We start from the raw sequence: 15,978 nt of genomic DNA, 5'->3' as shown, positions 1-15,978 counted from the left end.
TTGGCTTCACTTTCATTACAGAGAGAGACAAGACTTTAAGACATTAGACATCAATCGCATTGATAAGCTGCTTGAGTTTTTTTTCGGTGAAAACCCACCCCGTGCTGAATATTGCCAACAATTGTCAGCTTTGAAAGTGCTACATCTATAAACTAGCGAGCACTGTTAGCATCATGCAAGATGGCATACCAAGTTGTTCAGTGCAAAAAAAAAAAAAAAAACATACCATAGCAGAGGAGCTCATACTGCCTGCAGTATTAGACATGGTCTCGGTCATGCTGGGCGATACAAGTGCTGCATAAATAAAAACTGTCCCTCTTTCCAATGACACTCGTTTTTGTTTTATTAGTTTGGCATATTGTGCTCTGATTTAATGTTGCTAATCATTAAAAAAAAAAAAAAAAAAATATTGATTTTATTACATTTTATTTTTCAGTATCAAATAGTCAAAAAATGTGCCTTGAGTATTTTTTATTCAATTATTATTTATTTAGGCAAATAGATAAAAAACTGTTAATAAAGGTAAATTTATCTACTGATAGAATACTATTTATAGTAGCGGCAGAAGGTTTGGGGGGGGGCATTTACTTCCTCCGAGGGGGCATAACAGAAAATAATTGAGAAGCACTGGTTTAGAGACGCAAACGTGTCATTACCTTCAGCAGCATGCTTAGGTCTGAAGGGGTTAACAACTGATTGGGATGATGAATATATGTGTGGACTTTACTTTCCCATCAACCAAACCCTTCCTTTTCATTTAGATTTACAAAAAAAAAAAAAAAAACTTCTAGAAACCTATAACAATCCAGCCTGGAATAAATCCTTCAAAGATGCATGTGAAAACGTTTTCATTTGGAGGTCATTGAAGCAGTGATCTCTTACCCGCCTCAGTGAACAGGTCCCAAGTGCTGCTTCATCTTTGAGGATTGAAAGAGTCAGAAATCTCCCCAGAATTCTCCTGTAACACAGAGGGAGAGTGGAAGGGGTGGGAAAAGGATGAGGAGATTAGGAAACAGAGCCTCCGCCTTTTAAAATTCAAGTCTTAAAATCAACTTGGGCTTTTGGCTAAGTTCCTGCTGGTGCTCATACTGGTGTGTGCGTGGGTGTGCGTGTTGTGTGTGTGTGTGGGGGGGGGGGTGCTTGCATTTGGTGTGTTATTCCACAGTGTTCAGATTGTAAACGGCACGCATCCCGGGTTTAACTACAGCTGAGTTTTAAAAGCACATGGGTCAAACGGGCAGCCTTGTTTCAGCTCCCATAGTGGGGGGCTTTTAAGGCTTTTAAAAGGCCTCATATAGCTACCCAAATGAGCAGTGGTTGTGCGTGCGTGTGTCTGTTGGGTTTTTTTTTTAAAAAAGTCAGTGTGGAAACAACATGCTGCACCTCTATATGACAAACACATTCTGACAGACCAAAGGGGTTGCATTAGGACACAAGTGTATATCTTGACATGGAAGTGCGTGCAATGTAAGCAGCGTGTAGTAAGCAAAGTGTGCATTTGGTTCAGTTCAAATTTTAAACTCTCTCATGGTTTGCAATTAAAATGACCCTGATGGCATCATCTGCATTATATACACACAAAGTGCCAGCTATCAGAGACTCAGGAACTTATTGAAGTGGTCTTAAATACTTCTACATATAATTACATTAGCAATTTGTACCACTTGTCCTCATTAGGAATAAGGATGTACTAACTTAACTTGGCGAGCCGCCACCAAATTTAAGGTGGAAATTCAATATGTATGTTTTTGTAGTGTTGCAGAATGTCAGAGTGCCTGATGAAAGCACACACAATTGCCACACAGGAAGGCTGGGTACAAGACTGAACCCATAACCTTATTAAAAATAAGTATTTGTGCTTACCACTAAAGTTTCTTTAGCTTCAGTTGCAACCATTACATGGCAAATCCAATGAATTTATCAACCTCTGTTAGCACAGATTTCATTTTAAACTGGAGCAGAGTGTCATAACATGTATCTACCACTAGTCTGTGCTGTTACATCGTTCCTGCATTTCTGCTTGTGACCGACTTACTAAATAAGGGCACATGATGATGGCAGCATATATTAGCCCGAGTCACTGCCTTAAATGAAGATCAGGAATGACTGGAATGCAAAAAAGCAGTGCGTAGCATTCTTGATCAGTAAACACATGAAAAAATAATAAATAAAGAAAATCCAGATCATAATGTCAAATTTCTGAAGGTAGATTACACAATGTTCATTTCTGTTTGTCAAATATTTAACAGTATACTGTTAAAGAACGGGACATTTTTATTGAAAAACATGTCTCAAGTGTAAAAAAAGAAAAATAATACTTCAAGCTCAGTGGATATCTAAATGACCCTCCCCAAGTGTATTTCTCTTGTTTTAAGGCCTTTGTGTATGTGAGAGTATGTTTCAGTTTCAGTTTATTCGCACATCATCAAATACAATACATGATCATACGCTAGCAGTTCACATGTTAAGATGGGCGAATAGGATACTCCAAAGAAGCTATTCTAAGCTTTTTGGGACATCATAACAAACGGGAACTAGGAAAAGATAAACTGTGATTACAACATTGAATCAGAAATTTTACCTTTTTAATTGACTCTTGAATAGAATATCCATCAATGTTCAATGGTTATCCACTTTGCTGATGTGGATGAGTGGTGCTTCCAGTATCGGGCAGATTCTTAAATTAAACAGACATGCATGTATTGGGGATGAAGCAGGAAGCACTTACTGTATACAGGGTAACCCCCACAAAAAAAGCCTCTAATTTAGAAAGGCGTCATTTCTTGATTTTATTTTTATTTAAATAAAAAGTTTGTAGCTGTATATTTTTAAGATTCAGAACATGATATATCATATTTAAAAATAATATGGTTTTAGTTCTGCCAAAATGTCCTAACCGTGCGAAACATTCTACCGTCCTACTCTAACTAAAATATGAATTAAGCATAACAACTTATTTTACTAAGGTGATGCAATGGTGTACTGTACATACATTGACTGTAATAAAGGGTCATCTCCTTATCATTGCCTCACTAAAATTGACAGTACCAGTTGCCTTTTGACAACTGACAGACATGCAATTTAATTTAATAATATACCAACTGTTAAAAGGATGAGAAGATCCTTTGGTAAGCTTGTGTCATAACAGGCATTTATATAACCTGTGCAATACATTTTGATTTTGTAGTTTCCATTTTCTCACAGGATGAAAAGCCTAAAACAGTTTAAAGAAATAATATAAAGTCATTTAAGCTCTTTCTCATCCCACCCAATCCATGTCAAAAGAACCTTTGACTCCCCTTTGAATTTCTGAAAGTACCTGTGGTATAAGGAAAAATTGTTTAAAGCAATAATATGCCATGAATTGGCATGATATAACAGCTTTGAAATAATCTTTTGGACTGTTTGAACCTTTGTAGACTGATTTGTTATACCAACAACAGTATCTTGGTCACTGCCAGAGTGACGTCAGATGGCTGGTTTGGTTTTAACACAAGCATTTGTGCTTAGGTTCCTGTTTATACAAAATCATAAATTCTTATGACTACTTTAAGAAGCTTTGATTGCTCAGAATCCCAAAGGAAATTGTTTACAAAAAAAACAAACAGAAAACCCCCCAATCAATTCAGAAAGGAGGGGGGGGGGGCAATAAAATAAAACAAGAGTTAAATCTGAACCAAACAATTTCTACAAAGCGATGTCCCACAAAAACAGTTTTGATATGTAACCCCAAGCAGGTCAAATCAACAGAACTTCAGTCACTCAGCATGTGTGAAATATTCTTCTTAGTGTTCTGTCAGCTGGCCTCAACATCAAGTAAAGTGGGTAAGCAGGGCAGCAGATGTGCTGTCTTTTCAAGCAAGGCTAAGTAAGTTTGGATTTTTATTTTTTACTCGTAGCAGTAAGGGGCTTTTACTTTATGGAAAGGTGGGCAAGTTGGACTTGAGGAAATAAGAGAAAAAAACATTATTAAATACCGTTTCTTCCCCAAACCCCCCACCCTATTTCCAATGTGCTTAGTTTAACATATTTCTATCCACACAGTGGTGTGCTACTTCAGTATCTACAGAAGAAAAACAATGTTCTTTAACTCAACTTTTTGTTCAAAGTTACCAAATAACAGGTGTGAAATTGAGTATTTAGTTAAGAATATTGCATTAAAATTTGCAATAGTTGTAAAAGTGAGTAAGGAAAAATACTGTATTACTTGGACTTCCTTACAGTTATCCTAAAACATGCATGATAGGTTCAATAAAGACTTTAAATTGTCTGATGGTATGAGTGGTTGTTTGTTAATAAGTGCCCTCTTATTGACTGTCAACCAGTTCGCAGTGTAATCTAGAAACAGTCAGCTGGGAAAAGCTCAAATTTCTATCTGAACCTCATGAGGATGTAAAGGTGAAAAATGTATGGATGGATGATATTCATTTATGTAGACCAGACATGTCCAAAGTCCGGCCCGGGGCCAAATGCGGCCCTTGGTCAAATTTCATCCGGCCCCCAGCCTCTGTCATAAAATCAATAACATCTGGCCCAGTGGCGCCTCCAGAAATTTTTCATAGGGGTGGCCAGATGGGGCCACCTAAAATCTTGGGGTGGCCAAAACTAAAAGCCATAATTTCAAGTTTTCATTATATTATTGCAGTAAAAAGGTCAGGGGAAAACTATCAGAAAGACTTAAGGACCCGGCTACTGATATACTTTGGTGTATTGTGTAATATTTGATGTTACTAATGATTTAATGTGCATAGTCCATAACTGTCAAGTCAACATTTTGAGTTCCACAATAATTCTGTTTTATTGTGTTATGTATATATTAGCATAAGGTGTACATTTAACTAGGGCTGTCAAAAGATTAAAATTTTTAATCGAGTTAATCACAGTTTAAAAATCAATCAATCGCAATTCAAACCATCTCTAAAATATGCCATATTTTTCTGTAAATTATTGTTGGAATGGAAAGATAAGACGAATATATACATTCAACATACTGTACATAAGTACTGTATTTGTTTATTATAACAATAAATCCACAAGATGGCATTAACATTATTAACATTCTTTCTGTGAAAGTGATCCATGGATAGAAAGACTTGTGATTATTAAAGGATAAATGTGAGTTTGTTTTCTATATTGTGACTAAATATTGCTATCTAGTCTATTTGTTGAGCTTTCAGTAAATGATACTGTAGCGACTTAACTGTTCTGCCCAAATGAATGATGGGAAGTGGTGCAACCATGACTGTGTGTGATGGCTGCAAATGCTATATCTTCTCTGCGTTGGGTACACTACAGGGTGTTAAGAAAAAGATCAACTCCTGTCATTTGTCTTCCCACAATATTTATAGTTGCTGTGGGAGAGATGACAAAGCTTTTGCCAATTAAAAGCACGGCCCCAATGAATGCTTGTATCTACTCCACTCACTTGACACTGCCTCTTATCTCTGTATATAAGTAAAACGGCGCCATTGTAGGCTGTTTGCGGCAATGCGTGAGTGAGTCGTACCGCGAATGCGTTAATTGCGATAAATATTTTCACGTGATTAAAAAAATTAAGTTCCGCCCGTTAACCCGATAAATTTGGCAGCCCTACATTTAACAAAACAAAATAAATGCATTCATTTGGGATGAAATGCATAACTGATGCTACAACAATCTAACGATATACTGACAAGCGGGGTGGCCAGTGGGGTGGCCAACCAATTTATAGGGGTGGCCGTGGCCACCCCTGGCCACCCCCTGGTGGCGCCACTGGTCTGGCCCGCACATAGACTTAATAAATTGGTCAGCAGTACTGCTACCAGCAAATGAAGTAGCTTACACACTAAATGCTGCTCCTCATTTACCCACTAAAAGGCAGCAGCACTCTAAGCAACATTACCCCGTGTGACTCTTAACTCCCAATTATCTAAAATAGCGACAATCAACAACAAAAAAGTTGACTGCGACGGCCGACGCTTCAAGGATAGGTGGAAATTGGACTATTTCTTCTCTAAAATATGCAACAACTGTGCCTGCCTCATTTGCAGAGACAGTCACTGTTTTTAAAGAGTTGATTTTGAGGCGATATTACCAAACAGGACACACTGACATGTAAGACAAGATTACAGGGAAGATACGTTGCGAGAAATTGAAGCAACTTGAAGCTAGTTTAATTTTACAGCAGCAGTATTCACAAAAGCCCGAGAGTCGAAGGAGAACGCCACAAAGGCTAGTTGAGAGATTGTTAAAATTATTCATTTAAATAATTAAAAAAATAATAATAAAGCAAATGTGACACAAGGAATGGCTTGCTAAAATTTGCTTAAATATATTGTTCTACGTAAAGAACGTCAGCCAAGGTCGGCCCCCCACATTTTTACCACACCAAATCTGGCCCCCTTTGCAAAAAGTTTGGACACCCCTGATGTAGACACTGATCACATTAATAAATTCTCACAGGAATTATCAACAAAGAAATATATAAATATCGAATTGCAACACATTTGTATAAATATGTTTGCATTTCTAAAGGATGTCTTTTACAACATGCCACAAAGCCCCATCATCGGTGAGTTATTTTTAAAACCGACGGCAGGCTATTCAAATGGTCCTTGGGGGCTACCTACGATGTTGATAACCTCGCCTTTGATCATTCAAAAGCTCTAAAATTGCAGCGGTGAATAGACTTACTATATTTGAGTGTTTCAATAATTTTGTTTCTGTAATCTTACTTTTATTACACAAGCGGAAAATATCCTTATGGCACACTGTACATGGTTTGAGCAAACAAAAACATATATTTTGCCATATATCAACTTATATATTAGTAGGTCTACTGTCTACCCAATGTGAACTAATGTCCAGTAAACTTGGCTGAGGCTTAATGTGACTTGGCAAATCGCAAATTGATCACTACTTTTCTTGCATAACAAATGATAGAAGAATATGCACTCTTCAGTCATCTCATTTTCTCAGTTTCTCCATACTTTATTGATGTTGTCAAGTTGTGTCATTGAAATGGACTGTGATTAGTTGTCAGTCAAAGGTAGGGCCATGTGCGCCTTACAAACTGGCCAGCAACTGCAAATAAATGGCACCAGAGTGGGATTTGCTGTGAAGCAACAAATTGTCACTGAAGTCTTAAAGCAGTGAATTGTAACTCATATGGGCCAATATTAACCAGAGCTCATTGCAATTACATGCTATGCCCATAAGCGGATTTTAAGGGGGTCCAGGCCCCCCCTGGTGGCCTGGACCCCCTTAAAATCCGATAAATAATTTTAAAATTCAGAATTTTCCGGTAAAATATTGTCTATAAAAGTTGTAAAGCAATATAACAAACAGCAAAAATGAATGAAATGAACAAAAATTATAATGGGTTAAAATCATTTTTCCGAACAGATCACGTGGCTATTGTAATGATATGGGCAAATCGTATCTGCATGTTCAATTAGTAATGTCTGCTCGTCACTGCACACGGAAGTCAGAGAAACGCAGCGAGCTCGAGACAGCTGATAAAAAGCCCACCAGTGGATAGGTAATGTTGATGCCTCTCTTCTGTTCTGTAACTAAAGATCTGTCAGTAAAAAAACTTCAACTCTTTCAGTAAGTTGTCCTATTCAGGAAACCCTCAAATACAAACTAACACAACTAGCACCTTAGACAGTCATTTGCTTTGCTTGGCCAGAACCACCAGAGGAACGAAGAGGCAAGATGGATATACGTAATTTTTTCAAACCTAAGCTTTCAAAAGCGACAACAACTACTGACCAAGAACCAAGGATTGAAAATGTGGACCATGAAAAGCCAGAGAGCACCGCCAAAATGGTGAGTTTCAATTTACCCCACTAGAGATGCTAATTGTACAACAGAGCCACAACAGGTGTTCTGCCAAATTTTGCACCCGAATAATATTTTCTCCCAACGCTGTTGTGGTGGTGAATAAGCCCTTTTACATTCAGTTGGACTCTCAATGTTATCCACAGGTGCTAAATAAACAAGTAACATCGTAAATATACATGTTCAAGACCAATAGGGTGTAAATTAATGCTTAACTACAGAGCGGAGACGTAAACAGTGGGAGATCGGCGTGCAGTTGTTGTGTCCAGCTAACATGGCAGGATGTGTCTGAGGAGAACTTTTCTACATGTCCGTCAATGATCAAACGAAAGTAAATATTCCTTTATTTAAAGAAAGCTTGTAGTGTTTACTATGTACCCACTGTATTCACGGCCATTTTAACACAAAGTTGCAATTTCAGATGGGTTACAAAATTTGACAGGATACCGGCAGGTGTAGCATATTCATTGGATGACGATCTTGGCGAAAAGTATAGCCGTCCTAAGCAGCCTGATTTAGAATTCCCCTCAAAAATCATGGAAAACAAAAATAAACGCTTATTTTGAACTTATTATTATGAATATTCTTGTAAGTTAATTTTACTGCTGACACTGCGTTTCATCAACATGTTGTGCTTTCCCCAGACTCCACTATGTTTTTGGTCATGCTTAATGATTGCATTGTCAGATTACACTTGTTTTGTTTAGATGCATACAAAAAGAACGTACTAAAAATCCCATCATAAAAATATTCACACATAGTAAAATCAAACGAGGGTTGTATACATACGTGTACGTGTATACATATTACGTGACTAATTTGGTGAACATGTCAACACTCTGCTTTAGCTATGACAGAAAACAGTAAAAAGTATTTTGAAGCAATGAAAATGTCAAGTAAGACTCTTGATCTTATAGACAAGTAGGCTCTAATAGACCACAATTGTTCTCTTGTACTAAAATATGTTGTTAGAAACACATAAAATGTTAAATCAATGGCAATATTTTATAATATTTATAACATATTTTGACTGATAGTTGGCGCCATGTTTTGCGGGCTCGGAGTGATGACGTAATTGTGTATTGTTGCCTAAACTCGCTAAGTAAAATGCCACGATGTGCTGCTTTTGGATGCAATTTCCAGTCAAATGGAAACAAGGGGAGTGATGTGAGTCTCCACAGATTTCCTATTGACAAGAAGAGGAGAAAGGTTTGGGAAAATGCCTATAGAGCAGGGGTCCCCAACCTTTTTTGCCCCCCGACTGGTGTTATTTGGGTCTTTTTTTTTCATGGACCGGTGTTCTGGCAAATTTTGCAACCCATCAAAAATTGCACCGATGCGGTTCTGCACATGCGTGTAACGTTAAACATAGCCGCAAAATGTGCAAATGCAGCGATTCCAAAGTAAACACAACAAACTTTCTTGAAAGAAAGGAATATTAACTTACGTTTGATCATGGAAGGACTTGTAGAAAAGTTCTCCTCAGATTCATCCTGCCATGTAAGCTGCACACAACAGCTGCACAAAGCGCTCACCATTAACGACTTCGCCTTGTCGTTAAACATTAATTAAGAAGCCCGCTTCACAAAGATACGATGTTGGAAATTGTAGCAAGGTTTTCAATGCTCTTGTCGCGATGTCAGGATATTCCAGAATGACTTTAATCCAGAACCTCGGTAGAGTTGTTGTCTCAAATGTACGTTTAATAAGGTCGCCGTCATTTGCGATCTCTCTGCTTATTCACAAACGGGTCACAAATCCACTCCTTCGCAGTTCGTGGGTCTTCAAGGTTGTAGGCTGGTCAGATGCCCTTTTCGCCGTAAAAATATCCTTTTCGCCGTAAAAATATCTCCAAAGACGTCTGTTTTCCAGTTATCTTCGCTCGTGTGGGGGCTAATTATTTCCGGGAACAAATGTGCTGCGCCCGCGGCCTAGTAATACGCTATTATCAAGGATAAGCGCACATAGATATATTATATATACAAACAAGATGTACTCCTAGCAGTCCAATCAATGGACTTCTATGACAACTTTGTAATCTATCCCGTAGTATTATATCTAGAGTAGACAGAGATATTAGTGTGTTAAGCAGGGGCACAGGGTTAATTCGGCCAGAATGCGGTCGTTATTAAATTATTATTTCTGTGCGGCCCGGTAGCAAATGCGCCACGGACCGGTACCGGTCCGCAGCCTGGCAGATGGGGACCCCTGCTGTAGAGTGATAAAACTTCCCAAAGACCCAAGGCTTTGTTCTCGCCATTTTTCTCCTACCGCGTTCGAGGCTTTTAGTCGACGACAATTTATGAAAGAGCTCACCGGAGCGGCTGGATATAAGCGGAGACTAAAATCAAATGCTGTTCCAACTATTTTCCCCTCACAAAAAGCCTCAACGTGCTCGGATAGTGAGTAAAATGCGCGCAATAAAGACCTAAAAACAAAAAAACTGCTGGCCGCTCTCTTAAGCAGGCAAGCTACTCCTGTTGCTACAGCGGTAGGCAAACATTCGGTCGTACCGCTAGTCACAGAGGAACCTTACTGTCAGCTCACCAGGCAGTAAGTGTGTCTGTTCAGTATTCACCTAATATGAGTGATTTTGCCACTCAAACTGATCCAGACACGTCCAATGCAGTGGTACAGTGGCCAGCTGATGTGCGCCAAGCACTTAATATGGACCATCCTTACGTAGCTAAACGTGAGTTAGATGTACAAGACATGGAGGACACTTGATCCCAGGATTTGTTCCCGTCGATGACGAATTTAATGAGGACAGTGAGCCACGACACGACTCCGATCCTGACTGTCACACGTGTGCATTCATAGTTTTATTACCTTCAGTGAGAGTTTATAATGTTAATAGCCATGAAAATAAAAATGCACGAATGACAAGGTGTGTTCAAACCTTTGGCCTGTACTGTATGTAAAGCACATGACAGCTCTGGATGCTAAAAATCTACATAATTATACTGGGATAAGTTTGAAAACGCAATAGCTTACCTTGAAGATCTGGTAACATAAACCGGAGTTCTCAACAGCATACACTCTCTCGCTCTGTTGCCATTGAGACGCACTTGCCGCAAGTACATCACCAGTTTTGCCCAATTCTTGTCTTATCAGGTATTTCCTGCTCTGCATTTTGCCTTTGCTTTCTAATCTTGTGAACGACCGACAGTGCTGTCCTGCTCTTTACTTTTCTGCTCTGGTTCAAATTGGAAGGGCAGAACCGACGACATGTTGGAGTAGCTAAAGAGTGACAAGCTAAAAGTTCGGCAGCGGGCCATGTGACGTGACTGCATGGCGACGTCAAAAAGAATGGCAACCTATCAGTTAAAATCATTTTACAAATTTTATTCAAACGAAAACATTAAGAGGGGTTTTAATATCAAATTATTATAACTCATACAGGGTGACCCAAAAAAAACGGGCCCCAACTCTAATTAGGCCCCATTTCTTAGTGTTTTGTCCGAATGAAATGAAACTTTGGTCATAACTAGTTTATTATATTCAAAACATCACATCAAAACACTAGGGTCTTTGGCCTTTTTTTCTCCGTTCTACAGCATATGTTCTAGATGGCCTCCATTTAGCTCCATGCATTTCTTGAGGCGCAGCACGAAGTTGTCCATGACGTTCTTACAGACTGAATTGGTCATGGCTCTCATCTCCTCCCTGATGGCTTTCTTGAGTTCCGTGATGGTTCTGGGTTTCCCTGCGTAGACTCTGTCCTTAAGATAGCCACAAAGAAAAAAATCTGGGGGGCTTAGGTCCGGGCTATGGGGTGCCCACTCAAAATCAGTCTTGAGACTGATCACTCAGCCTCCGAAGTTCTCTTTCAGCCAATCTCAGGACATGTTTGAGGTGTGAGAACTTGCTCCGTCTTGCTGGAACCAGAACTTGCTCATGAGCGACGGGTAGATGGTCTGGAGCTGATTCTTGAAGGTTTTGAGGACCGTTCCTTGGTGACTGTCACTGCTGCGCCAGATTCTTCGATGAAGATTGGTCCAATGATGCCTCTGGCCGAGATTGCAGCCCACACCGTGCACTTAGGAGAGTGCAGGGGCTTGGTGGCTACTTCATTAGATGAAGCCCACTTCCATCTTGATGGAAAGGCGAACTCCAAGACAAATGTCTTCTGGGGGTCCTCCAGACCCAATGAAGTAGCGCCTCAAGAAATGCATGGAGCTAAATGGAGGCCATCTGAACATATGCTGTAGAACGGAGGAAAAAAGGCCAAAGACCCTAGTGTTTTGATGTGATGTTTTGAATATAATAAACTAGTTATGACCAAAGTTTCATTTCATTCGGACAAAACACTAAGAAACGGGGCCTAATTAGAGTTGGGGCCCGTTTTTTTTTGGGTCACCCTGTACTAACACTTATCTTTTAAGAATTACTTGTCTTTAAGATCGAGGATCCCTTTAACTGATGTGCGCATGCGTGCGCAAGCGCACTAGGCATTGACACGTCTCGACAGGTAGTAATTTCAGAACACCAGTGAAAAACAAGTGAGCCAGAGAGAGAGAGAGAGAGAGAGCGCAAGAGAAAGCACGAGCCAGACATGAAGTTACACTATTGGTCAATATTCTTGAAAAGTACAAGAACATGTCACACTATGCGGCATGACAAACACAAATTCCGACACTTCCTGTGACGTGGTCGTGAGACATCCGTGACACCAAATCGGCAGTCTGCATATATGTCACACTACACGAGGTGTTGTTACCCCCGCCACACACGCACAAAATGTCAGCCATGCCAGACAAAAATTTTCCAAATCGTGGCGTCTGAGTCAGGCATTAGAGGATTGATGTGTATACTGTACATCCCTATAATATACAGTGATCCCTCTCTACTTCACGCTTCAAACTTCGCGCCCTCAGTCCATCATTGATTTTTTTTTCAATTTAAAAAAAAAAAAAAAAAACTGTCCTGAGCCGATCACGTCGTCTCTCTCCATTGCTCTCTCTCTCTCTCTCTCTCTCTCTCTCTCTCTCTCTCTCTCTCTCTCTCTCTCTCTCTCTCTCTCACTCTCTCTCTCTCCCTGCTCTTTGTTAGTCAGGCACTAAGTGCACTGGAGTTGCTTATTGAAGTTTACAATGATTGACAGCAATTACCGTAATTTCCGAATATAAGGCGCACCTGTTTATAATGCACACCCCAAATTTACTTGTAGAATCTAGGGAAAATTATATAATAATAATAATAATAACTATTATATCCATATAGTCTTTTTTGTGTGTGCCTTTCATGACTCTATTATTATTTATCAACAAATTAACCTACTTCATAACTAGCTAGCTCCATACCACAGGTCCTAATGCACAATTCCGATTTTTTTGTCATATCTGTTTTTTTGGCGTACCTGTTCAGACTGCCTTTGTCCATTGCGCCTGTTCAAGTATCACACATGGGCTCTAATTCGCAGTCCGAGATGCGCTGAGCAAACTGGCCCGCATGAGAGAAAACCGAGCATTGTCAGGCTTATTTTCAACCCATTTTTTTTTTAATGACTGTTGTCAAGCCCGCTCCTTCCCCAAAAGCCGCGTTCAAGCTAGGCGCTAATGCTAATGCACAGCTGCACCGCTACCGTAGCACCCTGTCTCTCTTGCTCTTTGCTGATGTTAATTGCTGCATGAATTCCAATTTGGGACACTTGACAGTTTGGACCGTAGCCACATTCTGGAAAAATGTGGCCCAGATGGGATTTTAACCACATAAGAAAGTGAGCTGAATCGAATTTGAAAATGGTCCACTTTTATGCGACTTTCCCATTCAGTCGAGTTGGAAAACCACAAAAAAATCGGATTTGTGCTAGATTTACAGCTAAAATGGTCCTAGAGATGTTGGACGATGGAGAGGCAGTGACAGGGGTTGGACTTAAGTGTCCAAAATTTCTGATTATGAGGACCCAGACTATTGTCCAGGTGGCAGTGGCAGTTGTCCACCTGGAAATCCAACTGAACAGGATTAATCTGACTAAATCTGATTCCACCTATGTGTCCTCTGAAGAAGAAAGTTTCCAAATCATGGCCAACAGAATGAGTTGGTAGGGCTCTTACTAGAGAGAATTACCTCCCACCCAGGGCAGAACACAGAGCCACAATATCCTCAGAAATTGGTCAATGCCTCCATAAGGACTTAGCACCGCTGTCTCACCAAAAAGATGCCTGGGAGTTCTTCATCATTGATGATAAAATACAAGAAAGGAGGAAGTCTATTGCTGCTGTTTTTTTTGTTTGTTTTGTTTTGTTTTTTTGTTTTTTTTCCAAAAAAATGTTAATTGAATCCTTAAGATATTTCAAGCATGAAATCATTCTTCTATGGCCCTAAATATCATACTAATTAATGTACAAGTGATTATTCTTCACCAAAATGGCATAAAAACACATTGGTTCTAATATGGGTCACTTTTGACCCACTTATGGAAAAGTGTAGGGTCCAGTAACTTGTGCATCTAAGGGTTAATATAATATAGCAAACAGTGTGCTGTAGACATGTTAACAAAGCACATGGATTACTGGAACCATGTCCTATGGTCTGATGAGACTAGCGGGCTTTCATGTGTACCACCTTTAGAATAGGCTTCCTCCTGGGCTGACAGCCATGCACACGATTTTGATGTAGATTGTGGCATATGGTTTGATCACTAACAGGCTGACACCCCACCTCTTAAATCTCTGCAGCAATGCTGACAGCACTCCTGTAACGAGTCACATGACATTTTGGAGGGAAAATGACAAGCAATACTCAATTTGGACATTTACGGATGTACGTACTTTCTAAGGGGTGTACTCACTTTTGTTGTCAGGGGTTTAGATATTAATGGCTATATTTTGAGTAATTTTTAGGGGAAAATAAATTAACTCTATTATATAAGCTGCACACAGACTACTTTTCATTGTGTCAAAGTGTAATTTTGTCAGTGTGGAATGGAAAGATATATTTAAATATCTGCAGAAATGCGAGGGGTGTACTCACTTTTATGATACACTGTATATCTTTCCGTTGCTAAATCTGAATAAATACATTGAACACACACACACAATTTTTTTTTTTTTAAACTAAAAATTTGTTTTTTAATTGCAGCGGGGGGGGGGGGACTTTGCGGTTTTCACTTATCGTGGCAGGTTCTGGTCCCCATTAACCGCGAAAAATGAGGAATCATTTTACCTACCTAATTTCGTTGTGATCCGACCTTTCTCACATTTTCACAAAACATGCATGAATGAATGGTTGATTGTCTAAATGCACACCTGTGCGAAAATATTTCCTTTCGGGAGGAAACAGATTGCTATGACCATTAACCACAACGATTGTCAACCAATTCACATTAACTTTCGACAACTAACTCCACATTTAGTACTGGTAAACTAAGTGGTATAATGCACAAGATACTAAAAGTAACGGAAAATAATGACGATACTTAAATCGGGGGCACAAATTTCCTTTGTGTGAAACTACATCATGTATTTGTGTAATAATCGCATATTATTGAGTTCTTTTTAAAATGACAGCAGACATGCTTGATGTGGCCCCGGAGTCATAGATATATGGTGACAATTGTGAATCATCATTTGTTATGACAACAAATTACTCAGTGGTGTCCTACTTTTCAAGAGATAACCGAAATTACTGCGCTTGAGGCCAAAGAAGCCAAAGCGTGAGCTCGCGACAGACATTAAAGAAACTGTCTACAATCCAGAGAAGAATAATGAACAAATGTAATGGAATGGCAATGAGGAAGACAGACGAAGAATGCAAAAGAGAAGGTGAAAATTAAGTGCGATCTTATGGAGAGGAAAGTGTCAGAGTTTGGCCTTTTAATACTTTCATTGGTTAAATTACTGTATTAAAAAGTATTACGTTAATATAGTTTCAATCAAATTTCACTAGCTACTTCATTCGCTTAGTTTGAGGCAATCCTGACATGCTAGACAAACTTACGAAGTGTTAGTTCGATAAGAAACACCTGACATTTCTCACATCACAGCAGGTGAAGAGTTTTTTTTTTATTCAAGCAGAATTAATAGAAAGATGTGGCGAAAATGTCACACATGTCACGGGTGCTATTTTGTGGGATTGGCAATTTTATTTTATGACTTTTAGTTGAAGCTACAAATGTTAGGATTATATTGGAAACCCACCAAAGCGGGAATACAA

At 39.3% G+C, this 15,978-nt stretch overlaps 1 protein-coding gene across 26 annotated transcripts in view; it reads right to left on the bottom strand.

Moving 5' to 3' along the window:
* The window catches only part of LOC130920019 (receptor-type tyrosine-protein phosphatase delta-like), a 401,349-nt gene that overhangs the window by 277,172 nt on the left and 108,199 nt on the right, over positions 1 to 15,978 (bottom strand). For all 26 annotated transcript variants that reach the window (XM_057842767.1, XM_057842771.1, XM_057842776.1 and 23 more), the window contains exon 4: positions 883 to 958. The gene's annotated coding sequence lies outside the window, so the exon portion shown is untranslated. The remainder of the gene's footprint in view (positions 1 to 882; positions 959 to 15,978) is intronic.

The sequence above is a fragment of the Corythoichthys intestinalis genome, chromosome 8 (assembly GCF_030265065.1).
Source record: "Corythoichthys intestinalis isolate RoL2023-P3 chromosome 8, ASM3026506v1, whole genome shotgun sequence".
NCBI lineage: Eukaryota > Metazoa > Chordata > Actinopteri > Syngnathiformes > Syngnathidae > Corythoichthys > Corythoichthys intestinalis.
Note: the sequence above shows the minus strand (reverse complement) of the source record. Positions and strands in the feature narration are given on the sequence as shown.